The sequence below is a fragment of the Protopterus annectens genome, chromosome 9.part0 (assembly GCF_019279795.1).
Source record: "Protopterus annectens isolate FY-2018-M chromosome 9.part0, PAN1.0, whole genome shotgun sequence".
NCBI classification, from domain to species: Eukaryota; Metazoa; Chordata; order Ceratodontiformes; family Protopteridae; genus Protopterus; species Protopterus annectens.
In genome coordinates, this window is record NC_056743.1 from 1,454,346,804 (window position 1) to 1,454,373,322 (window position 26,519).

Genomic DNA, 26,519 nt, shown 5'->3' on the forward strand with positions numbered 1-26,519 from the left:
ATACATTTCCATTTTCAGTAGAGGCCTGGGGAGAAAAGCTCCACAAATGGAATCATAAAAAATTGTAAGAAAAAAGTAGTACAAAACCAATGCTAGTAGAACAGCCAACAAAAATACATCAGGTGGAAAAATTGCTAAACAAAGGTATTGCTAAAAAGAGAGAGAAAGCATATGTATCACTGATATCACAAGACAGAGCATGTTAAGTGAAATACATAGGGGGATTAACATTGATAATTTTTTTTTTTTATCTCTGTAGAACAGCGGAGATGGTAGTAGTTAAAGTAGTAAAGTAGTTAAAGTCAAAAGAAGAGGTGTGAGACCGGAGGCAATACAAGTTTCAGTCAGGGTTAGTACAAGGGCAGAGCCATTGGGAATTAAGGAAGGTTTTTAGATGCTTCTTGAAAATGGGTGTAGAGGCAAGTGCTATTATTTCACTTGGAAGCTTGTTCCAAATAGGTCCAATCGAATTGGAGAACAAACAGTCCCTAGCTTTGTTGTGGGATTTATGAGAGGCTGCTAGGAGCTTGGTGGCTGAGCGCAAGGATGAGAGGTTTTTATAATGGCTAATAAGAGTGCCGAATATGGTAGTATTCATAGGGCGATAGAAGATTTTATGGGTGATGCTAAGTTGCTGTAGCAGCAGTTGATTTTGTAATTCCAGCCAACCAAGTTGTTTAAGATTTATGCAATGGTGGGTACGAAAAGGGGTTCCTGTGGCAAATCTGGCAATGTTGTTTATGAAGTTGATAGTTTATTAAAATTAGATTTAAACAAGTTTGTAAAAATAGGTGAGGCATAGAGAAGAGTAGAGAGCAGGTGCGTCTGTGTGATGGTAGTTCTAGCTGTACCAGTGAGGAAGAGTTTAAGCCTATATAGAGATCCAAGTTTTCTGTTGACTGACTTGATGATGACATTATTCCTAGCGGAGTGAATGGTGTCTGTATCTGCATCTCTCTCTCGGCAGCATGCCTTTAATATTAATGAAGGCGCACTACTGAGGGGGAGCTGTGTACACAGATTCTGAAAGAGTACTTGGGGGTGTGTTACAGTGCTTGCAGATCACTGGCATGCCCCCTGCACTCTGAAAGGGCCATTCGGCACTTTCACAATAAAGAAGGTGTCCTCAGACACTTATTAAGAATGTGAAGTGTAATGTCACTTAGTGGGTGTGTTACATTATCCGTAATACACCCTCTGCATTGTGAAAGTGTCGTATAGCACTAAAACAAATAAAAAAAGGATCTTTGAACACTTATTAAGAATGTGAAGTGTAATATCATGTAGGGGGTGTGTTACAGTATCCATAACACAACTCCCTGCATTGTGAAAGTTAAAACAAATAAAAAAGTGTCCTTGGACACTAATTGAGAATGTGAAGTGTAATGTCATTTAGTGGGTGTGTTACAGTTTCCTTAACACAGCCCTTGCACTCTCAAAGTGCCATACTGCACCAAAACAATTTAAAAAAGTGTCCTTGGACACTAATTAAGAATGTGAAGTGTAATGTCATGTAGGGTGTGTGTTACAGTATCCGTAACACACCTCCTGGATTGTGAAAGTGCTGTACAGCACTAAAACAATAAAGAAAGTGTCCTTGGACACTTATTTAATAAGTTGGGTGTCTAATGTGTCAGTTTTTATTAATGGTTAATTTTTTTATTACTTTTTCTTCAAAGTTTAAGCATTGCTGAATGAATTTGTGCAGTGAGGTGTTTTACTCAGCAGTGCTTAAACATATTGAGAAACTATATAGAAATGGATAGCTGAAATCATCACAGCCAAGTTAGCTGAGTGGTTAGAGTCATGGCTTTGTGTGCAGTAGGTGCATGGTCCAAATACCTAAACAGACCATTCAGCTTTTACATGGCAAAGCCTTTTTATATTAATTTTTATATTATTTATTTATGTAGTTATTGATAGCTGTGAACCAGGGCAGTGTAGCTGGTCCATAATTCCAGTGTTAGTGGAGATATGAGGTGAAAACCATCATTTAAACACAAGTGTGCAATACAATACAGTCACACCCCAAGGTAACAAAATGAAAGCACATAGGGGAAGGTCATGTAAAGTAAAATACATACACTTAATAATAATGTATCAGTAATGAGTAATTAGCATATAATATTTATTTTTAAATGAAAAGTTTGTTTGCCCTTAGCTCAGTTCTGCTAAGCACTGCTAAACCAAGCTAAGCAATGCTTAAACAAGGCCTGTCTGAGCAATACTTAGCAGCACTTAGCTCCACTTATCTGGTTTGAGCTTTGCTAAGAAGTCCCATTCTAAGCAGTATTCAGCTCACCTAAGTGGATTTGTGCTCCGCTAAGCACTGCTTAGCATTTGTCACTTTAAGCACTGTTCAACAAAGATTAGCGGGTTTGCACACTGCTGAGCTTTGCTCAGCATTTATAAAAATGGTTCAATGATGGCAAAGGGTGGGAATATGGTCTTATTTAAACCACACAGGTGGGAATACTGGCAGAACCTATTAGAGTTTGATCCCTGTAGGAACTATGGCATGTGCAGGAGAGGGAGCATGCGTTTGGGCACAATGCTGGGGCATATTGGAGTCCGGGGTCATGGCTGGGATCCTCATAAAGAACCATAATGACAAACTGCTGTAGGGCCAGTACCATAGCTCAGAATACAAGTCTGAGGCTTGGGACCATCTGGCACATGAACTCATCAATGTCACTGGCAACCCCCACAGTGGTGAGCAGGTCCATCATCATTATGATAACCTAAAACAGAGGGAGGGGTGCTCTTTGCCCAATGGATCCAAGATGCTTTGGCCCAGAATACCCCAGAAGTTTGTAAGTATATCAACTGTTGCTTTATCAATAGCTGATAGACAGGTATGCATAATGGTGTGTTTTCCCCCCACAGCTGCAGAGGAGAGGGAGCATAATGTTGAAGCCCATGCAGGATGAATAACGAGGCGGCTGTGCCAATAGTGTGGTACAGCTATAACTTGCAATATATATATATATATATATATATATATATATATATATATATATATATAGTCCAATAAATAAGAAAATGTAATTCTTTACTGCCATTAGGTATAATGCATTTTCAGTGTACTGAATAATGCATTGTTAGACCAACATTGACATAAGTGACTAATGCCAGGTACTATGCAATATAGATGAAGGCAGCAAACAAGCTACTATTGATTAAAGGAAGTCAATACTGTAATAATACTGTATAGGAATGAATATGTTAATAAAGTATACTGTTCTTGCTACTGTGAAAGTAATAACTGACATACATTCATTATCTACAGGATATGTAGTACAACTTAATTTAGAATTTTGAATGTAATAAACCCGTGTCATGTCACCCTAAATAAAGCTTATTCCCAGAAACTGTTGTGTTTAATCTGGTCTGTTGTTGAAGAAATATAAGTGAACAGGTGCTACATAGCAAATATGGCTATGAGAGCATTAATTCACGGAGGTTTGTCTGCTAAGCAGCTGTTATGCCAAGCTGTAGATGTGGAGCTATAAAACAAGATACAATGAAAACTGAAATATGTTCTGCATTAAGATCTGAACCTTGAATAGTAATGTGTAATGTATTATAGGGTGTTCACTGCAGCATTGTCTTGTGTTAACCTTTGCATTTCAGCTACATGTATTCCTGAATGTAGGTATGCTGATGCAGGCAAGTATGAGACTGTAATAGGTGGAGAAGATCACACATAATCACATCCACTACTGGATAAATGTGTACACCTGCATTCAAAGTATTAATGCACAGTTCACTAGCTATCTATCATGCATGACACTGTGACACTCCGCTTATATGACAAGGGCAGACTTTGTAACCAAGTAAGTTTTAGGCACAAATCAGTCAAGCAGCAGACAGCAGTGCTCCATTAGCTCATTGTGATAAGAAATAGATATGTTGTTCATTTTTGCACACACAGACCATGGTTTGAATCCAGGGACTGGTATGAAGATGTGTTTATAGTGACACACATCCACGATTTTTATCCAGGGACTGGTATGAAGATGTGTTTATAGTGACATGCAAGTAATCCTGTGTATTTGTAGAAACAGTCAGGTAGTGTTAACATATATTTTCTCCACATGGCTCACAGGTAAAGAAATGTTTGTATTATCTGTATGAAAGGCATATTAATAAACTGTGTACAAATGTCCCAGTGTCCAGACTCATGAATACAAATGACTGTGGGATAGCTATATACACCATGCACTCTTCCCAATACATGTCTCTCAAGTGTCATGCTGTCATGGTTAGTGATCACTGTTGCCAATAACCTTGCACACTGATATAAATCCAGAAGAAGTATGCCATTAGCACACTCACACAACATCAGTGCAGGGTACACCTTGTTAGTCATATATGTAACTCTGACATGTATGAGTCCCCACTAGTCATGTACCTAGACTTGTCACAGCTTGCACCATAGCATTCCAGGACAACAGATTAACAGGTATGTACATGCTATGATAGCTATAGGCCTCAGGTAGATGTAAAATGAGGGCAGACATGTAGAGTATTGAGCAGTACTGTTGTGAAAAATATAGCCTATACAGTTGGCAATGAACTGTCCACCCCCCACCCTTATCTGCATCAATATTATTATTCTTATACTACAGGTATGTTGTTCTCAAAACCTAATATTGGGACTTGTGTTCTGTTATTCTTCATATATTTAAATGGTTGCATACTAACATACCTTGTTGAAATTCCATTGTTGGTGGCCTGTTGCAATAACTGTTACTGGCATGCTGTTACAATAATGACTGTTATTCCATTTATGCATGTGTTCTGTTTGCCATGCAATTTGTGCAATTCTATTGTTCTGGGTTAATTTGAACACCCATGTATGCTGTTATAACTAATGTCAAAATGTTTTGTTGATGACTAACCAAATACACTTTGAAAAACCTCAACACCGTAGCATGTTTGGGTAGGTAGATCCCAGCAGAGCTGCCTGTCCTGCCTTATCTGGACACAGCACTGGGTCTCAACACATCTGAGATCCAACCTCGAGCTGCCTCCTCAGCTGGTCCTGCACCACCCTCTGGTGGAACCACTTCAGGGGACAGGGCCAATCCCCCTTGGGTGCAGACACAGAGAGGACTCTGTCACCCAACACTAGTTCAAAGGTATGGTGCACAGGGTCATCCAGCAGGACTTGTATGACTGCCTGCACCAGATTGAGGGCAAACTGGTGCAACTCGAGGTGCAGACTGGCCCCATCATACAGACCCAGCACAGCCAACTTTGGGGCTTTGAGGGGCAGTAGTGACTGCCCATGGTTTGAAACCTGGTTCAAGGCTCCAGAGAGCACTCCAGCACTACCGGGCTACAACTCATACCACACATTTTGGCCACAGAACACAGACCAAAACACAAAACGAGGGGGTGTATCCATATTCATCAAGGATACCTACACCTCCAGGTTAGTAGCACAGCATGATACCTCTGAGATCATCCATGTGCAACTAACATCGGGCAAATCTGCAAATGCAAATTGTGGCCTGCTACAGATCACCCTCCATGACCCAGGACCACCACTCTGCCTTTCTGGAGATACTGGAAAACATGAAGGTCCTACCGAACACCCTGATATTTGGCGATTTCAATTACTCTACCATTAACTGGGAAAACTACTTGAGTACAAACTCCCAGGCTCAGCGCTTCCTGGAATTTATCAACTCAAATGACCTGGATCAGCTGGTAAACTCCCCTACCAGAGGTGAAAACATATTGGACCTGGTCATCACCAACATGGGCGACAGGTGTTCCGCACCGGAGGTCAACTTGTCACTGGTTAGATCAGACCATAAACTAATCACTCTGTATGTCCACACCCTGCCACCACCCCCAACCAAGAAAACCACAGTGAAAAACTTTTCTAAAGCAAACTTCACCTTACTTAAGACAGAGGTGGTAAGTTTCACAGCCCCATGCTAAAGGATAATGATGCCCAAGATGCAGAATCCTTTACAAATGCACTCTATGAGCACCTACAAGGATGCATGGATCGTACCATCCCTAGCAAAACCAAGACTCACTCCCCTAAGAGAAGGAAACCAGTCTGGTGGACCCCTGCCATAAACAGGTTATACAATAAAAGGAGGAAACTAGTTCAGAAAAAAGGCAAATCCCAAGAAGGAAAGACATCCCTGATCTGTATCATTAAGAAACTAGGGTCCCTCATAAAATCATCCAAGGCTAACTTCGAAAGAAAAATAGCTAAGGATTCGAAAGATAACCACAAAGCCTTCTTTAGCTATGTCAAGAATCTAAGTGGCATCTCACAGATATGCTCTAAGCTAGTGCAAAATAGCACAAAATATACTGAACCTACTGATATTGTCAACATCCTAGCAGATAGATTCAGTGCAAACTTCACCCCCCTCTCACCTCCAAAAGGGCCCACAACAATACGAGAAAAGTGTAGTGTCCTGGAAATCACAGATGCACAGGTGAAAACAACCCTTCCAAAAGCTAAAAACACAGCATCAATGGGGCCAGATGGTGTCCCGGGATGCATCTTGCATGAACTACAGAACAAACTAACCCCCCACCTAAACATGCTGTTCAACCTCAGCTTTTCCACAGGCTACATGCCCATAGAATGGCACACATCAACGGTTATTCCACTCCACAAAGGAGGGGCCACAACAGACTCTGGTAACTATCGCCCCCATAAGCCTGACTAGCCTGGTCTGCAAGGCTATGGAGCGCATCATCATGGAATTCATTAACAAAGACATTGGGAACCTCCAAACACTTGACCCGACCCAGTTTGGCTTTGTTAAGGACAGATCATGCCTACTAAACCTGGTTGACTTCTTTGAAACAGTCACCAAGGCCATAGACGAGGGAAAGTGGTTCACACAGCCTACCTTGACCTCGCCAAGGCGTTCGACCCCATTCCTCACTCAGGTATTATAGAAAAACTCACCAGCCTGAACATAAACCCCTATGTCTCAAGATGGGTTGCCAACTGGCTTACAGACAGAACTCACGCGGTAAGAATAGCAGGCTCCAGGTCCGACTCTAAACCAGTCATAAGTGGTGTCCCACAAGGCTTGGTCCTGGGACCCCTACTGTTTGGCATATACTTCTCAGAAGTACAGGCAAACACAGGAGGACTATGGCTAACCAAGTTTGCCAATGACTGAAAACTGGGAGCCATAATTGACTCTCCGGCTGACACAGACATCCTCCAAAAAGGCCTTACTGAGAGGGACACCTGGTGTCAATGTCATGACCTCAAGCTAAATGCCAAAAAATGCATAGTCATCCCATTTTGGAAAAACAAAACACCTGCAAATTACAACATAGGTGGCAGCTCCCTTAATACAGAAGAGGTAATAAGAGATCTGGGGACCCAGGTAGATAGTAATCTCTCCTTTGACAATCATATTGCCAAAGTAGTTAGGAAATCCTTCTATGTGGCCCATCTAATTACTAAACGGTTCGCATCTAGAAAAAAAGAGGTTATAGTGCCCCTCTACTCGTCACTCATCAGACCCATCATAGAGTACAATGCCCCATTTTGGATGCACCTCACAAGACACTTCCAACAGCTGGAAAGACCACAAAAGTACCTCACCAAGAGGATTACTGGCCTCAAACATATGTCCTATGCAGACTGACTGAAAAAACTCCAGCTGTACTTAGTGGCAAATCGCTTACTCAGAGGTGATCTCTGCTTGACTTACAAAGCCATATCCAACTCAGAACTGATGGACATGCTCCACCTAAAGATATCCAAGTCACTGCGAGCTAAACTCGAGTGAGCTAAACCTCACCACAACAATAAATAGAACATGCTGGAGGGATAGATTCCTGTCACATAGACTCCCCGTGCTTTTGAACAAAATTCCTATCTACATTAGGCAGAGCCCCTCACTGATACTCTTCAAGAGAAACCTTGATGAGTGGATGGGTAACAGAAAATACACCCCTGGGATCACTTCATTGGCTCTGCTTGACAGAGGCTCAGTTAATTAATCAATGGGGCAGAGAAAGCCAACACACTCTGGCTAGGCTTATAAATGCCCTCGGGCAGATAGCCTAGTACCCACCTATGAACCTATGAACCTATGGGTGTGGACCTCAGTCCCACTGTTTCCATATGGGGGCACATGGCCCTCTGATTCCCAACCACCTTCCCCTCTAAGTTGTTTACCCCCTCATGTGTCATACACCACCCCTGCCTGCTGTCTTATATGTCTTGGCTGTCTTGCCTGTCTACAAAAGCAACCTCTCCTACCAAACTTACCTCTCCAGACATACCTACAACCCTTCCCCAACATCCCACTCTCATCTTAAAAAAAAGGGGGCATCTGTCCCCATAAAAAATCTCATCCCATACATAGCTCTCCATTTTGCCCCCATGTACACTAACATTAATCAATTTACCCATGAATCACTCAACAAATGTATGTCACCCACACCCAACCCTGTGGGGTGTGAAGCTCTAAATTCCAAATTGTCCACATCATTCAAAGCTGTTCCTGTACAAGAAATGGAGAACTATGGTCCTTTCCTACATCCATCCTTCACATCCCTAGCTGCTTTTCATAATGTTTTAACCCCTTCTTCCCCATTTCACCACTTTCCTAGCACCCTTTTTTCTTTACTTTTTTGAAATTATTGTGGGTTTAAGCAGGAATAAGCAGCGCTAAGCAAAGCTAAGCAGGACTAAGTGCCTCTTGGCATCGCTTAGTGTTATGCAAACCTGCTTAAAACCACTTAAAACTGCTTTAATCTCAATCAGTCCCTGTTCTGCCCAGCAGCAAAATAACCAGCCTTGGCAGGTCTCAAACCCAGGAATCTGTGCGCTATAGCTATAGCTACAGCAATGTATCACTAAACCAAATGAGCTGTAGGAATTTGTGATGCTTTTTCAAACATATCATGGATTACAGTCTCAACTTGAACCCAGGACCCTATGTACCAGAATCAGAGCACCGTACCACTACACCAAATTAGCTGTGGTAATTTGTAATGCTTTTTCAAACATATCATGCATCACAGTCATGTAACATTAGAGAAAAAAGACAAAGCTGAAGAGTCATGAAGACAGGACCTTTTGAACTACAGTCACATCAACACGCCACTACACCAAATCAGCTCTGGGGAACTATTCAGGCACATACCTCTCAACCTCTTAGTGCAAGAAATCTGGATGAAGACTAACAAAATGAAGGACAAAGGCCCAACAATAGGCACATATTTGACATATTGCACGTATAAATATAAGAAACTTGTTAGAGTAGCATGGTTTGTTTTAACATACATTTTCTGAAGGATTTGAAGTCTGTAACTCAAAGCTCTGTCATTATTTTAGTGCCATCAGACCTCAGATTATCCCAGTTATTTGCCAGAAAACAACAAATATTCTGAGGAAGAGACCAAAAATATGAGCACAAAATCCAGGCATTTTGTGAAAATATGTACAGTTTTTGGTATGCTGATGCATTTGTAAATTTATCAGGCAGTATAGGGATATACATTTAGGGTGAAACACATCACTGACAAATTTTGAACACAGAACCATTTGAACTGCAGTCAGGGCAACATACCAGTAGGCCAATTGACCTCTTGAGTATAGCAACTGATTTTATGAACAGATCCTGATAGTCAGTCACACACTACTCCAGTATATAGTGGCCCAAATCACAGTGTACTTGGGCCCCTGACACAGACATAGAACCAGTGCACAGACAAATAAATGCTGCAATTTTCAGAGAATGTTCAGGGTTATAGCTCATATTTATGGCCTGTTCCTCATAACACATATGGTATTCTGTTAAATCACTGGGATGATATCAGGAATGAACTTACTAAATAATAATACACATTTGAGTATCAGGCTTCAAATCTTTCTGAAAATGTACGCCAAAACAAACCCTGTTACTCTAGCAATTTTCTAAGGTTATAACACCAATATTTAAAATCTCTCCCTCTTTTTGCCCCTTTGTCCACACATTTTGTCATGCTCTGTCCACATTTCCTGTGCTGACAGTTTGAGAGGTGTGCAGACATAGCATGCAAAACTGTGGACACAACACATCAATCCAAACAGTGGACAGTATTTCCACCTACCCTGTGTGATGCTGTAGCTCCCACACCTCCATAATATCCTCCTCACAGGACAGGAAAAGGGGCAAGGTCCACATGAAGGCCTTAATTATAACACTGTGTTGCCATATCATTGGCTAATGGGGAGGCAACCCAGCTGTTCTGGATGCATTTAATAAATGGGAGCAACAGAATGGTGCACAGGCTCTCACCTGTTCATGAGCATTACCTACAAAAGACAAGCTGCTGCCTATGCTAAACAGATCTGATACTTTCTTCAGTAAGACAGACTGCAATTCAATTTTTAGCAACACTTTTTGTGGATTTATTCTGACAAAGGAGTACAGTACTATACCAGGTATGTCAAACAATTAAGTATGTAATGGAATGCAGATGAGGTTGCAGTCATGGGAAATATGAATTTAACCAGTAGGTCTCAACAACACTTCCTGGAATGTCATGTTGCTGTTAGTCTGCTGTCCAGCAGCAACAGCCATCCCTGATGGCTATGTCTGCAGCATACCTCTGAATTGTACAGATTTTTGCAGAATGTCCTGATTTTTGCCTCACAGTTTTCATCTGTTTTGCATACAATTGTGTTTTTCTGGCAAATTAGTGGCAAATCATTAAAGACTGAAGTTAGAAAATAATGGCAGACAGTTCAGTGTCAGTCTTCATACTGTTCAGAAAAGTCATGCTAATGCAAAACATATTATTCTAACAACTTTCTAAGTTTGTAAGAGCAATATTTAGAAACTGTCCCTGTTTTGGGGCCTTTGTCACACTTTTATTTACGGCTTTGTCCAGATTTCTTGCTCTAACAGTTTGAGAGGTATGGTCTGCAGTGACATAGCTCACAGCTCAGGCCCCTGAGTCACCCCAGCAAGGGTCAGGTGACATATGACTACTACTGGAATGTTTGTTGTACAATACTGACTAAGACACTGCCAGCCCAGCTAATTGGGATGTTGTAAATAATTATGTCATTTGTGAATATTTATATGATACATATGTATGTCTTACAAGTGAAAGACACCTATATATGTTATGTGGATATTAAATAACTGGTGCAGAAGTGTGTGGGTTGAACTGTATGTTATGTACTGAGCTTATACCTTACAATTGTCCATAGTTTTTCAGAATGACCACATGTTTGCCTCATATTTTTACTCACTTACTCCTACATTTATGTTTTGTCTGGAAAATCCAAGGCAAATGATTAAAGAGAGAAGTCATAAACTGATAGCACACATGTGAATGTCAGATGTCATATCTTTCAGATAACTCATGTGAATCCAAAACCTAGTATTCTATTAACTAAGTGTGCAAGACCGATATTTATAAAGTGGCACTATGTGTTTGCATTTGTCCCCTCTTTATTTGTACATTTGTCCAGATGTCCTGCTGTAACAGGTTACGGGCATAGAACAGAAATGTATATAAAGTATTACCTGTGCAAATGTATGTATTAATAATAGAAGCTGGAAGCCTCAAACATACAGACATAAATTTAATAACGTCAAGTTAATAAGCTGAACTTCTTTTACGAATGTGTTATCCTACTTTCAGTGCAGCAAGCAGACATAAATGTTTACAGCTAGAGGTATTTGTATTGCCTTGAAACATGCATAATTACTAGGTTGAAAATGTAGATGTGCTTAACTGTTGTACACAAACATCAGATAGATATTCTCTTCTCATGCAGAGATGCTAAACTGTGTTAGTTGCTGTTAGTCTGGCAAGTGAAGGCAGGTGACAAGCACTGATGTAATCTGAGCTAATCCAGTATTAATTCTGAGTATTAGTTCCAGACCTGTCTCAGAGAAAGAACTTTGCATGCTGTATGTGTCTGTGTATCTGATAACATCCACTCATATGCATTTGCCTTCTAATAGTAAGGAACTAGGGAAATGTAAAATCATTTACATATAGATGGGAATATAGTATATCTGTCTGATGTTTATTTGGTCTGCATTGCTCTGAATAAAAGTCATCTCTGCATTTATGATTTGAAGCTTTTTAACATTTTTTGTATCTCATTCTAGTATTACATTTCTTTTGTTTTAAATTATTGTTCTGTTGGAGTTTTAAGAGTTCTTGGCTAGGGTCACTTAAAAAGAGGTTACCAAAGAATTATTTTGCAAACTGTGAATAACATCAGTTAAGTAGTTGGAGGAGCTGAGAGACAGCATTGCTCTTTTAGTTAGAAATAGCTGTAGTTAGCTGAAGTGTTCATGTGTTCTGCATTGCTCTGAGTATCAGTCATCTCTGAGTGTGATGTTGATTTGAAGACCTTTATTTAAGGTTTGGTTACTTCTGTTTTTTATCTTATTCTGGTATTACATTTGTTTTGTGTCATGCTTTCTGTTCTGTTGGAGTTATAAGTGTTTCCCCTCCAACTCATCCAGTCCTTCTTGTGTTCTTACATTTGCTGGCTTTTGACTTGCCTGTCCCTACTATAAATTTAATTTTGGACACTCCTCCCAGCCCCATCCCATGAGCTTATTCTACTGAGTAGAGACAGATCATTTGGGGAGGACCCCCCCCCCCCAGTTTCTGAAACTTAAATTATCATGTTATATCCATTCCCACTTAACCTAAATAAAAACTGATTTACTGTATTTGTGTTTCTTCCTGCCTTATTACTTTATATTGCTTTTGCTGCCTGCTCTTACAAGTACTCAATTGCACTTATTCTGTTGCATGTATTACTGCTTGTTAGTAGCATGATTAAAATGTAACTGTTATTCTAAGCCTTTTGGCTTAAGCACTTGGGCTTCAGGCCAGTTTTTTTACAGTAAGATGGTTTGTGGTCTGCACTCTTGTGGCAGGAGAGGTAGCTTACATCGTTGTAAGTTGGGCTTTGCTGGTTTAAGACTTTTACTGTCTGTTATTCTAAAGGTGTCTCACTTCTGGTTGAAGCACTTGGGCTTCAGGCCAGTTATTTAACATTAATGAGGTTTGTGGTCTGCATTCTTGTGGGAGGAGAAGGTAGATTCTGCCCTTCTGAGTTGTGAATTGCTGACTGAATGATTATTGTGCCTGCTTATTTCAACTGTTCCTTAACGAAATTGGTGCACCTTGTTTGCTGTAACTTAGACTACATGCAGACCTGCTGAATCTAGCTTTGTTTGTATAGCACTGAGCAGTACACTAGGCCATTTTTTGGAGAGGCTTCCCCTGTACTCTAGTGGCAGGAGTGTGCAGTTAGAACTTGCCTGATTGAAGATTGCTGGAACAGGACTCAGTTTGGAGCTTTCTTGCTGGATGATTGGTTAATTTGCTTAAATCAGTTTGCTTTTGTTTGCTACTGTTATATTTTATTGTGTATATGTTCTCCTGTGTTACATTGACCTACACAGACTTAAAATATCTTTAGCATAGTCTGGTTGCATGTTTTTCTGTATTCAGATCTGTTTGTGTGAATCCTGTGTTTGCTGCTATGCCATCTTGTGTTGGCCAGGGCCTGCCTGCACTTACTGGAAGTAAGTGAACTGGTTTGAACTTGTCTGGCATACGGTGTTGAGCTAAGAACTCAGAGACAAGGGTTGGTTGGTCAGTTCCAGTGTTTCTATTTTACCTTTGTTATTGTGGTAATTAAACCCAGCATTTGCGTGGGTTTGTGCTTGTTTGTCCATTGCACACTGCTGCTGTGCTGTATTAACCCTTTGTGAGGTATCTCAGTTGCAGTGTTTGCCCCTTACCAGCACTTCTGTGGGAGTGAGGCCCTCGCCCACAGCTACTGTACTGCTTTTATCCAGCCATACTCACACCTATGGGTACTCTCCTCGGACAGAACCCACTCTACTATCCCTGATCTCTGTTCCACAGATAATGATAACCATGGATGGACAAGCTCCTGTAGTTTCTCCTGCTACTGTGGTTGATATGGTTATCCTGAGACAGTGTAGCAACTGCCTTATGTACACAGACAACCCTCTACTACTACCACCTAAGAACACACTATCTGGGAGATGCAATCACATAAGAACCTAGGATCCTTGCTGTCTCACTCAAAAGCCAGAACATGAATGGCAGAACATGATGCTTTGCCAGAGATGGCCTTCATCTGTCTCCCTTGGGTGTTAGGCTTCTGGCAAAGGCTCTTGTCTCCCCCATAGTGCCTTTTTAGGCAAAGTCATGTGCACAATATTAGCAACATGAAAAGGTCATTTAAACTAAATGTAAAGCTCATGCTACTAAATGCTAGGAGTCTTAACATGAAACTGCACTCACTGCAAACATTCCTTGCCATGGTGGACACTGACATTTGTGCAGTCCTGAAACCTGGTTCAAAGCTGTGGAGAGCACCCCAACCTTACCAAGTTACTCATCCTACCATACTTTCAGACCCCAAATGGAGGGCTACAAAGGCAAAGGAGGTTGAGTTTCAATATTCATCAAAGACATACACACCTCCAGGCTGGTTACATTGTAGTACACACATGAGACACACCAAGTGCAGTTAACTGTCGGTAAAACACATAGTTATATCATAGCTAGCTACAGACCACTAAATATGATCCACCTATCTGGACTTAGTTAAATCCATCAAGATTCAACACTCTACCCCAATCCTGGGTGAGTTTAACTTCCCAAACATAGAGTGCAAGACCTATTCTAGCCAAACATGAACCCCCAGAGATTTCTTGACTTTGTCAATGGCAATGCATTGCATCTAGTGGTCGACACTCCTATGAGAGGTGGAAATTTCCTGTACCTGGTCTTAGACAACATGAGTAGCCACTGTACCACTCCTACAATGTCATCCTCCTTGGTAAGATCTGACCATAAAATGATCATGTTTGAACTCAACATCTCCCCTGACCACCCCCCCACCTCTTGTCAGGGTCAAACAGAAAAACATTTCCAAAGCTGAATACAGTCTCCTCAGAGAAGGTATAAGCAGCTTCACAGCCACTGCTCCTTCAGCTGGAACTTGAACTGATGTCCGAGCCTACACCAACAAAATATATGAGCACCTACATAGCTGTATGGACTCAGCAATACTTGACAGGACCAAATCATCTACCCCAAGGAAGAGTAAGCCTGTCTGATGGACAGCAGCAATAAACAAACAGTATAATAGAAGGAAAATATTGGTGTCCAGGGCTGAGAAGGAGCAGGTGCCATGTTGGAAGCAATCACTCCTTTGTCTGAACAAGCATATTTGGTCACCGGTGTAATCCTCTAAGGCTAACTTTGAGTCCAAATTGGCCACATTCACCAATGACAATCACAAGACCTTCTTCACATATGTCCGCAATCTCAAAGGCAACACCCAAATCTGCTCTTAACTGGTGGTCAATAACCCCACATACACAAATACCATATATATAGCTGATCTGCTGGCAGACTGGTTCAGTGAAACCTTCACTCCCCTGGCACCCCCATCACCTGCTCCACTCTCCTCATCACCATGAAGTAGGTCCTTAATGCCCTCTCAAAATCAAGCAATAAAGTCTCCATGAGACCTGATAACATCCCTGCCTGTATTCTACATGAACTCAGGCATGAGCTCACAGCTCCATTACCACCCTATTCAACCATGGCCTGAGCACCGGCTTCATCCCAGCTGAATGGAAGACAGCCACGGTTATCCAGCTATGCAAAGGTGTAGCATCCACTGACTCAGGCAATTATAGGTCCATCTGCCTTACTAGCCTGATCTGCAAGGACATGGAATGCATTATCATGGGCCTAATAAAAAAGGACATTGGCAACCTACACACAACTGACCCCATACAGTTTGGTTTTGTCAAAGGGAGCTCATGCCTTTTAACCTAGGTTGAATTCTTCAAAACACTCACCAAAGCCATGGATAAGAAGAAGATGGTGCACATTGCCTACCATGACCTAGCCAAAGCCTTTGACAGTATTCCCCACTTGGGCATAATAAATAAACACTCCCTGCTAGGTCTCAGCCTGAATGTTACCAGATGGGTAGCTAACTGGATCACTGATAGAATCCACTCAGTTAAAGTAGGGGAAGCCACCTCTAGTAGTAGACCTGTAATAACTGGTGTACCCCAAAGATCAATCTTAGTGCCTCCACTGTTTGCCATATACTTTTCTGTGGTGCAAGCCAAAATCAGTGGTCTGTGGCTAACCATGTTTGCAGATGTCTGCAAGCTGGGCACTGTTTTAAATTTCCCTGCTGATGTGAACATCCTACAAGAGGGCCTTACCCAAAGTAATAACTGGTGCCAGAAGCATGGCCTCCAACTGAATGCCAAGACATGCATCATTATCACCTTTGGGAAAAATGTCATCCCCAGTACTTATGACACTGCTAATAACTTACAAAGCATGTGATCAGTTGTGAGGGACTTGGGCACCCAGGTTGATAGCAGCCTGATTTTTGACAACCATGTTGCTGCCGTTTTATAGAAGACTTTCTACATGGCCCACCTCATAAAAATGGTATGTCATCCAGAAACAAGGAGGTCATAACATCCCTGTAATCCTCCCCTATCAGACCCATTTTGGAGTTCAATGTCCCCTTAGCATGAATGGAACATGTTGGTGGGATAGATTTGTGTCCTAAAATACTTGCCTCTTTAAGAGAAACCTGGATGACTGGATGGGAAACAGAACATACACCCCTGAGATCCCACCTGTGTCCCTGCTGGACAGGGGAAATACATGCTGACTTTGAAGGAACATGGGCAGAATCCCTGGTTAGGCTTATAAGGGCATCTGGGTCAATAGCCTAGTATCATCATATGAACCTATGAACATACTACCTTAGATGGTTGCTGTATTTATTTCAGATTGTCCTGCAATGTTGTCATAATGTATTCCCTGTGAGTCTGAACTCTGTAGTCACTCTATCAATTCTGTATTTTGTTGTTCCTTTATTAGTTATCATTAAATATAGTTAAAGCTTGTAAGTGTGTCTGGTCTGTATAGAACTAAGTAAGCTCTTAGAGTACTTGCATATGTATTTGGTGACACTGTATAGCCCATTCCAATAGCCTTGGTCTTGGTCACACTTACCATTTGACTAATAGGCACATCACACAGTAGGACTTGTCACCCTTTGGTAAAGGCCTTACAGTAGCTGATTAACAGCTGGATTGTGGTAGTCAAAACTACATGTAAGTGTGGCCAAAAGGGCCCCTAGCTAGTAAACCTGTGCCATCCTTTCCCAGGAGTGTGTGTGTGATTCAAAAATCTAATCTCAAAGTGTGTGTGTGAGTTACATGGCCAGGGACATGATGCACTGGTCAGACAGATAGGGTGATGGACGTTCTGGCTTTGCCACTCTGTTGAGATGATAACCATATAGCAGTGCCAGTAGGGAGTCTTTTTGAGGATCTGGAGGGGGGGAACCAGCCACAGACTGACTGTGATCTCTGTGTGCTCTGAAGGGTAACTGTACTTTACTGTGTGCGTACTTGTCATCCTCCCATTGTGTACATCCCTTACTGGTGGTAGTGGTGTGTATTGAGGCTCCCTCATTACTGGGCCAGTGCAGCTGCATCACACTGACAATATGTAATGGTGGATTCAGCTGGTTTATCACATCAAGTACCATTATTGAGTCTCCCTCAGTCCGCCAATGTCATACAGGATTATTTTGCAGATTGCCCAGGTCTCCCTGACCATACCTGACATACTCTGGCTAGGTCAATTTGTATTCCACAACTGTATCTGATTGTCTGATGAGTTCCTGCAGCAGGGCAGCAGGTTATAGGTAGTAGTAGTGGGGGGGGATGCTGGCTCTGGTTCAGTAGCAGAGCATACATACTGAGCATCCAAAATAAGGGAATGGATACAGTACCAGATATTCATGCACCATTACTGTGTCCCCAGGAGTCTGGCATGTCACAGACACATCCCCCAAACTCTGTGGACAACCATCACATGTTGTCCAACTTGTGTGTGGAAATGCACATTTATCTGGTGGGGGATCTACAACTAGCTGGTAGTCCTGGTACCACATCAAGTTACTAGGCTTTGGCCCATGAACAGCCATATGCTTAGGCCACATGTTAGCCCATGTGGATGCAAGGCAGCAGCTGATATCCCCATCCAACAGGGATACAAGTGGTATCCCAAGGGTGTATGTGCTGTTAACCATCCATTTGGTCAGATTACACCTGTAAAGGTTTTGGTAGCTACTCTGCCTGATGTGGACATGGTGCTCATTCCACCACAGGGTGATTGTATGTGACACACATGTGAGGTGCCAACAAGGTCAGTCCAGGTCGCTTACCAGGTTGAGGGTGTGTGTGTGTGTGTGTGTGTGTGTGCGTGTGTGTGTGTGTGTGTGTGTGTGTTAACACAGTAAAGCATGACCTGCACTTGCGCAGCCAGCAGTCCATGCTATGTGGAGACCATGATTGCCTTGCATGCCACAGTGAGGTCACACCTGAGGTGTACGTATAACACCGGGTAGATGGTTGGTCTTATAGCGTATAGGTGTATTGTAGATATTTGATGGTCTGGTATTCCCTGGTGGGGAACCTCTGTGATGTCCCCAGCTGTTGCATGTGCTGTGTGATGTGAATGATTAATGGCAGATTATGCACATTAATGGTCCTCAGTGGGAGGAAAATTACACATCAGGATAAGGGGGGGCCACGAATGCTGTAATTCCAGTATGTTGACAATACTCACACACATACTGTACTGACAGATGGCAGGGGTATAACGTGGGTCTTAGCAGTGGATATTGCTAGCAAATGTGGATGTGCAGGGTCTGTACATGATGGTGCCAATGTATGCAGTCCTGTGATGTGTTCCCCTGTTCATGTCTTTCAGGTGGGATGTATTGTAGATGACACCCGCCATACATGGAGGCTGAGACTGCAGCGATCATTGATGCTCTCAGACTCCATCACAGGGTACTGTTGTGGTGGAGCCAACAAAACATGCAGGAATGCAATGCCCTGTGTGCAGAACTGGTAGGGACTGTAAACAACATTGAACACCACAACAGGAGCTATGAACAGGTCCAACACTGTGCCACAGACCTAATACACAGCACATGGCAAAGGGCTGCAGCTGTGGCCAGGTAGCGTGCTGACTCAGTTGGAGGGCCTGCTACGCAAGCACCACTCACAGCCATGGAGGAGTTTCTCAGTGACCTTGATGCAGCCACCACCTCCCAGGAAACCATCACCACATATGTCATGGAGGAGGGTGGCGCAGAGTCAACATCTGAGGGGTATCCAGGTAAGGCCCCAGTGGGCATCATGTAAATACTGTAGCATCCATAGTGGCAGCCTTTGCATACCTGGACACATATGTCAGGTCAGACTGCATTTGTGGGTGGGGTTTCGTAATGCACACAAGTACACACCTATTGTGAATGTCAGTAATTTAGGTAGTATCACAGCCTGTACTGCACATGTTCATAAATGCACATATTATCCTGTACCAATGCCACATGTGTGTGTGCTGAAAATACCTCTCCCTCACAACTACATAGGTCCATCTGGTCTGGCTGGGAACAGCAAGCTGAATTCAGTGAGTGTGTAACTGTCTTTTTGTGGCTCACCAATACCCTAGGCATGTTAAGGGCAGTTTTCCATGCGCACAACTGTTACACTTAGCCATATTGCAATATGTGCATGTTCACTTGTGGTGGGGTTAACTGCAGTGCATCACACTTGTCATCACAGGAGACCATTCACAGGAGATGTAACATATTGGCATGTATGTTTGTATAGCTGCTGCCACTGTGCTATACAGGGATACATTAGTATTGTGTACACAGGTGCACTGTGTGTTAGGTGAAAGCCCATCACATACTACCACTCCTCACATATTTCAGAGGTGGAGAGTAGTAGCAATATTAACTGGACGTAGCTGCACTGCATGTTGTTATGGGCCTGTGCAGATTGGATTGTGTTGTGCATGTCTTTATTCAGAAAGTGTGGTCTGTATGATGGCTTTGTGCCACCTCTCCTTTGTGTGTGTGTGTGTGTGTGTGTGTGTGTGTGTGTGTGTGTGTGTGTGTGTATGTGTCAGCAAACACTATAGTGCAGGTAGTAATTTACATATGCTGTCCTCCCTTCACAGGTGACATGGGGGTGGGGTCTCTCCACCTCACAACCTGTCAGTGTCTTATCAGACTCTGATGATGATGGTGATCATAGTGAGGCTCAGTTGGGCTTGTTGGGGGCTGAATATGTGCCATTGGTTGATATCCAACTTTCAACCACAATGTCCCTGCACAAAGTCAGTATGCCCACTCATACCCAGTCCTCAGTAGCCACTGATAATGGACAGTCGGAGGGTGGTGGCATCAGACAGGCTAGTGTGGTGACTATGGCAACTGTAAGTCTAGACACTAACCATAGTCGGAGAGCTGGTGAGGTCTCACATAGGCAGATTGACAGGGGTGCTTAAAGGAGGACTCTGCCCATCCAGCCCCTGTCAGAGGTGTCACAGCAGGTATCACCCAACACATGTTTTGGTCCATCATGGAGGCACAAGCCTGTTCTGAATGTTACACCATGCAGATGTTCAGAGTCATGAATGCAACACTTCCTGCCATACGTGACAACCTCCACGACATTGGTGATGGCGTACATCATTTTCCTGTTGTTGTGGATAGATGGTGTGGTGAGACATTGTCAGTGCTCAACCGTGTAATGTCTGTGCTTGATCATGTGGTGGGAGTAGGGCATCGGACACATGTATGTGGGTCAGCAACAAGATCAGCTGAGAGCCCACAAGGCCATGCACATTCACACTCCTGTAGTGGCAGTACCACCAGCACTATGGAAGGGAGGGTGCTGTCCACACCAGAATATAGCAGGCCATGGGCACGTGGTCCTGGCTGGTCCTGTCAGGGAAACTGATCCATCTGACAGCAGTCACCATCATGGATTAGTACTGCATCTGGCCTTGTCCCTGGTGATGCCAGTGAGATTCCTGGCAGAACCAGTTCCCATGTACTTGGCCTGAGATGGTGAACAGTACATCCTGCAATGCATGGTCCACAGCTGTACAACATACCCCTGTAGTTCAACCACATGGCTTGACTGTATACATGCATACAGTTACACATCACCTTCATAGGCAGGTCACCATCAGACACACACAGCTCCTCTCCATGGCCCAGTTGAACACCACCCTGCCTTTCACACACACATTATGTCAACTGTATGGCCCAGCCTGGGCCTCTGGAAACCTCACACCACACCCTGTGCATGTGATGATACCTCTGCCACATCCCTGTTATCCATACCATCAAAGCAGGGACATGCTAAAATGGGTCTGATGCACAGGGTGAATATAGTATAATGTAGTAATGTTAGGCTGTGTAAGGTGCTGTCTGCTGGTAATTCTCATGTGTACATATCAAAGTGTATGTACCTCTCTGCCATGATGCATTATTCCTGTTAGTACTGCTGACTGACTGTTGTTTCACATACCATATTCTGTTTGTGTTTCAGCTGTCTGTGTGTGTGTACAGTCTGTGGGGCTGCTGACATTTCCGAAGCTGGGTATGGAGGAGTGGAAACACAGTGACATTTTCATCAGCAAGGTACGGCTGTATATGTACATGTTTATTGGGTGCGTATGTGTACAACAGTGTGTGAAGGACAATGGGGGCAGACAGTGCGACCTTCCATACATACCACTTGACACAGCCAGCTAGGCTTCATACATGTCACCTGGGTGTTCTGTAGGACCACAGTTTCATAGAAACAGAGGGGTTTACTCAAGTACTGGCTCTGGGTCCCTCACAAGCCTAGCCATTACTTTATCCTCAACAGAATCCCCCTTCAGCACCTGTTGCTCCTGCCATTGCTGAACACTGGTTGAACCCCAGGGGCAGACAAAGTTGATGAAAGTATGCATGGTACTGTGTTTGATATGTTTGGAGAGTGTATTCCTGACACAGGGCAGCCTCTGGTAGCCAAACCTGACTCTCCAGCATGTGTGTCTGCTATTTCATATGCAAGTCAGGCCTCTCATGCTAATGGTAATGCACACAGATTCATACTCTTGCACATGGGGCAGCTGTTGAAGGACTGAGCACAACATTGCCATCTTGGCATGCCACAGGCACCTGTGGACAGCCTGATCAGTAACCAGTGGGCCAGTACTGATTACAGGCTGTCTGCATGGAACAGGTGTTGAGGGCCATGGCTGACCTTTCTGGGTGTTAACATAGCCTTTACAGATTCTGCAGAGATCTGCATAGGTACACAGCATACTGACCATGCTGCTAATGTATTGTTGTACTGACTGAGGATTATTCAGAGGTAATGTCCACATTCTGGTTGGATGCAGTCTCTTTACCTATGTGGTGAACAACAAGCAAGCAATTCCTGATGACTCCCAATACTCGTTGCCTGAAAGCAACTATGTTGCCATTCTGGCTACCCAGGTCTGTCATCACATTCTGTGTGCTTATGGGGTTGGTGCTGATGTGGGAAATACTAGGGACATCTTCTTTCCATATGACATGCTGACACTGTTGTCTGAATTCAACTAAAGGCTAGGACCTTGACAGTATTCCATACCCACTGTATGGCCCAATGCAGTGTTTCAACACCAGTTTGTGGCTCAATGACAGACTGTAAAAAACTTACAGTTCACACAGCCTTAGGCTGTACCTATGTATGTGGGTGGTGCCAGTTAGCAATCATGTCTATACACATGTGGGTTATTGGGTGCACCATGTAGTCACAAGGCCTTTACATGTCTACATATTGCACACACATAGGTGACACAGACTGTGTTTGCAACATTATCAAATGTGGAGTGTGGGGCATGACTTGTAGTAACATGACAGCTGGTAGGACATACCATGCCCACAGAAAGTGCAACATACAGGACTTCCTCTGTTTTTTTCTACTATGACACCTTCTTCATGTGGCAATACATTAGCTTACACTATTTGCCATAACATTAAGGTGCTTCTGATGTTCAATAACTACTCTATGCAATTAGTACAGAACTGTATGACATTTTTATTGTCCTACACTCTTGGGACCTCTTTACTGTTTCAGTTGCTGTCACAGGTCACTCCTTGCCAATCATGGACAGCAACCTGCAAGGTGGTACAGATGGTGGTCATACCTGCGACCTCTGCATATGTCTGCAGATTGTTCTGATGTCTGACATACTTTCTTTCTATCTGTCATAAAATTATAGTATTCTGGCAAACCTTAGGAAATTCATGACAGACTAACATTGCAGATTGATGATGGATATTGCCATGTAACAACACATACCCTAAGGAAAGAGTATTCAAATGCACGACCTGTTCTGGTATCTACTTTCCATGGGTGTCACAGCAATATGTGAAGGTTGCTCAATGTTTGGTGTTTGTCACAGTTTTCCATATGACTTTAACCAGATGTCTTTCTGTGAGGGGTTGATAGGTATGCTGGTGGCCATAACACAGGTAGACTGCTGCAAAGGGATGTACATACACACACACACACACACACACACACACACACACACACACACACACACACACACACACACACACACACACACACACACACAACCTGTCCATGCTGATAGAACCTCTACTGCCTAGTTTTACAAACGATAGTGTTATATACATAACACAAACACCACAGAGCTACTATAGTGTTGCAGTGTCTGCCAGTACTATTCAAGTGTGTGACAATTGCAGGGGCTGTTAGGATTGCCAATGGTGGGTTCACAGGCCCTTAACATGATAGAGCCATCTGAAACACAGATACACTGCTGCATGGGGACATGCATTGAAAGAAACATGCATACAGAGTTGACACTTTTCCTATTAGATGACCTACCTATCTAGTTAGGTACAATACAGACTGCTATGACTATTGCATGCACCACAGTGCCTTGGTGTTAAAAATATGTGACTGTGCTTGTAAGGGTGATGAAAAAACAGGTTCTTTAAAGTAATGCTATGGGAGAGGTAAACAGGCCTTAAAATGGTATAACCAACCCACACAACAGCCACAGGGGATATGCTTCACACACACTAGTGTAGCAGGCTGTTTTGAAATTCAAACACCCACCTATCGATCTGTATGTAGTTTAGTGCTGCCTAATTATCACATGCACCACAAAGTGTCCAAAGGTACTTCTAAAGTGAATGACATTAGCAGGTCTTGCAAAATATGGGAATTGGAAGTGTAATGGGTGGAACAGGCCTCAAAATGGTAAAACTAACACACAGTTGTCAGCATTGAGATCAGAACCCCTACCTATCTAGTTATTTGTACTAAGTGTTATGCAGTTATTATACACACAACAGAGCTTATAGGGCTGAAGAGTGTCCAAAGGTACTTCTAAGGTGAATGACATCAACATGCCGTGCAAAGTAGGGTAATGGGAAGTGTACTGGTTGGAATGTCCTACAAATGGTATAACCAATACACACACTATGGTTCTCATCCACACGCACACAGTTGCCAGCATTGAGATCAGAACCCTTATCTATCTAGTTATTTATACTATAGTGTTACACAGTTTTTGAACGCACCACATATGTTACAGGCCTGAAGAGTGTCCAATGGTACTTCTAAGGTGAATGACATCAGCAGGTCTTCTAAAGTAGGGCAATGGGAAGTGTACTGGGTGGGAAAGGCCTCAAAATACTTTAATCTACCAACACACACACACACACACACACACACACACACACACACACACACACACACACACACACACACACACACACACACACACACACACACACACACACACACACACACACACACACACACACACACACACACACACACACACACACACACACACTTGCCCGCACTGAGATGAGAACCTCTATCTATCTAGTGATTTGCACTACCATGTTATGCAGTTATCACACATGCCACAGAGTTTACAAGGCTGAAGAGCGTCCAAAGGTACTTCTAAGGTGATTGACATCAACAGCTCTTGTAAAGTAGGGCAATGGGAAGTATACTGAGTGGGAAAGGCCTCAAAGTACTTTAGCCTACAAGCACACACACACACACTTGTCAGAACTGAGACTAGAACCCCTCCCTATCTAGTTGTTTGTACTATCGTGTTATGCAGTCATTGCAAATGCCACAGAGCTTATAGGGTTGAAAAGTGTCCAAAGGTACTTCTAATGACATCAGCAGGCCTTGTAAAGTAAGGCAATGGGAAGTGTACTGGTTGGAACAGGTCTCAAAATGGCATAACCAACACACACACGCGCACAGAGAATACCGTTCTAACTCACACATACACAAACACACACACACACACACACACACACACACACACACACACACACACACACACACACACACACACACACAGAGTATCACAGATGCCAGTATTGGGATTAGAACCCCTACTTATCTAGTTATTTGTGCTATAGTGTTACATAGTTATCACATGCACCACAGAGCTTATAGGGCTGGAGAGTGTCCAAAGGTACTTCTAAGATGAATTACATCAGCAGGGCTTCTATAGTAGGGCAATGGGAAGTGCACTGGGTGGGAACAGCCTCAAAATACAACCTGCCAACACACACACACACACACACACACACACACACACACACACACACACACACATTTGCCACTACTGAAATTAGAACCCCTATCTGTCGAGGTTTTTGTACTATAGTGCTACACAGTTATAGCATGCACCATGGAGATTATAGGACTGAAGAGTGCCCAAAGGAACTTCTAAGCTGAATGACATTAGCAGATATTGTAAAGTAGGGCACTGGGAAGTGTACTTGGTGGGAAAAGCCTCAAAATACTTTAACCTACAAACACACACACACACACACACACACACACACACACACATACACACACAATACAAAGGCGGGTGATGTGAGATTACAATCCCTACCTCATGACTATTATACAACCGAGTCACCTTCATGCTGGCACATGCCACTCATTACAACTGGTATGCAATTGTCTGCAGCAGGACATCACCCTGAGCCTTTCAGGGTGTCTCTGTCTATGTCTCAGTCTCTGCCTGTGTCTCCCTCTCTCTTTCTCTCCCTCTCTCTCTCTCTCTCTATCACTGTCTGTCTCTCTCTTCCCCATGTATATGTGTGTGCATGCTTGAAATATTTTTATATATTGCCCATATATATGTCTATGTATCACACTCAATAGATACAGATATAGCACATATGGGCCACCTACAGATAGTTGAGGGTAATCCTATGTGATAGGTGTGGGTAGAGACAGTTAAGGTGTGCATAGCTGTCTGTGTGCAAAGACATATATGCACAATACAGTTGTATAGTCCGATGTGGTTTCAGACATGGGTTGTAATTCTTTAAGTGTAGAAGCATGCCCAGTATGACCTGCTATAGTAAGAGTGGGAGTCCATTCCAGAGATAGCTGTACTCCGGTCCAGAGTTTTATGTTCTACAACCATACCTCTCAACCTGTTAATGCATGAAATCTGGGGATAGCCTGCAAAATGGGGGAACAATGGCCCAAACATAGAGAGATATT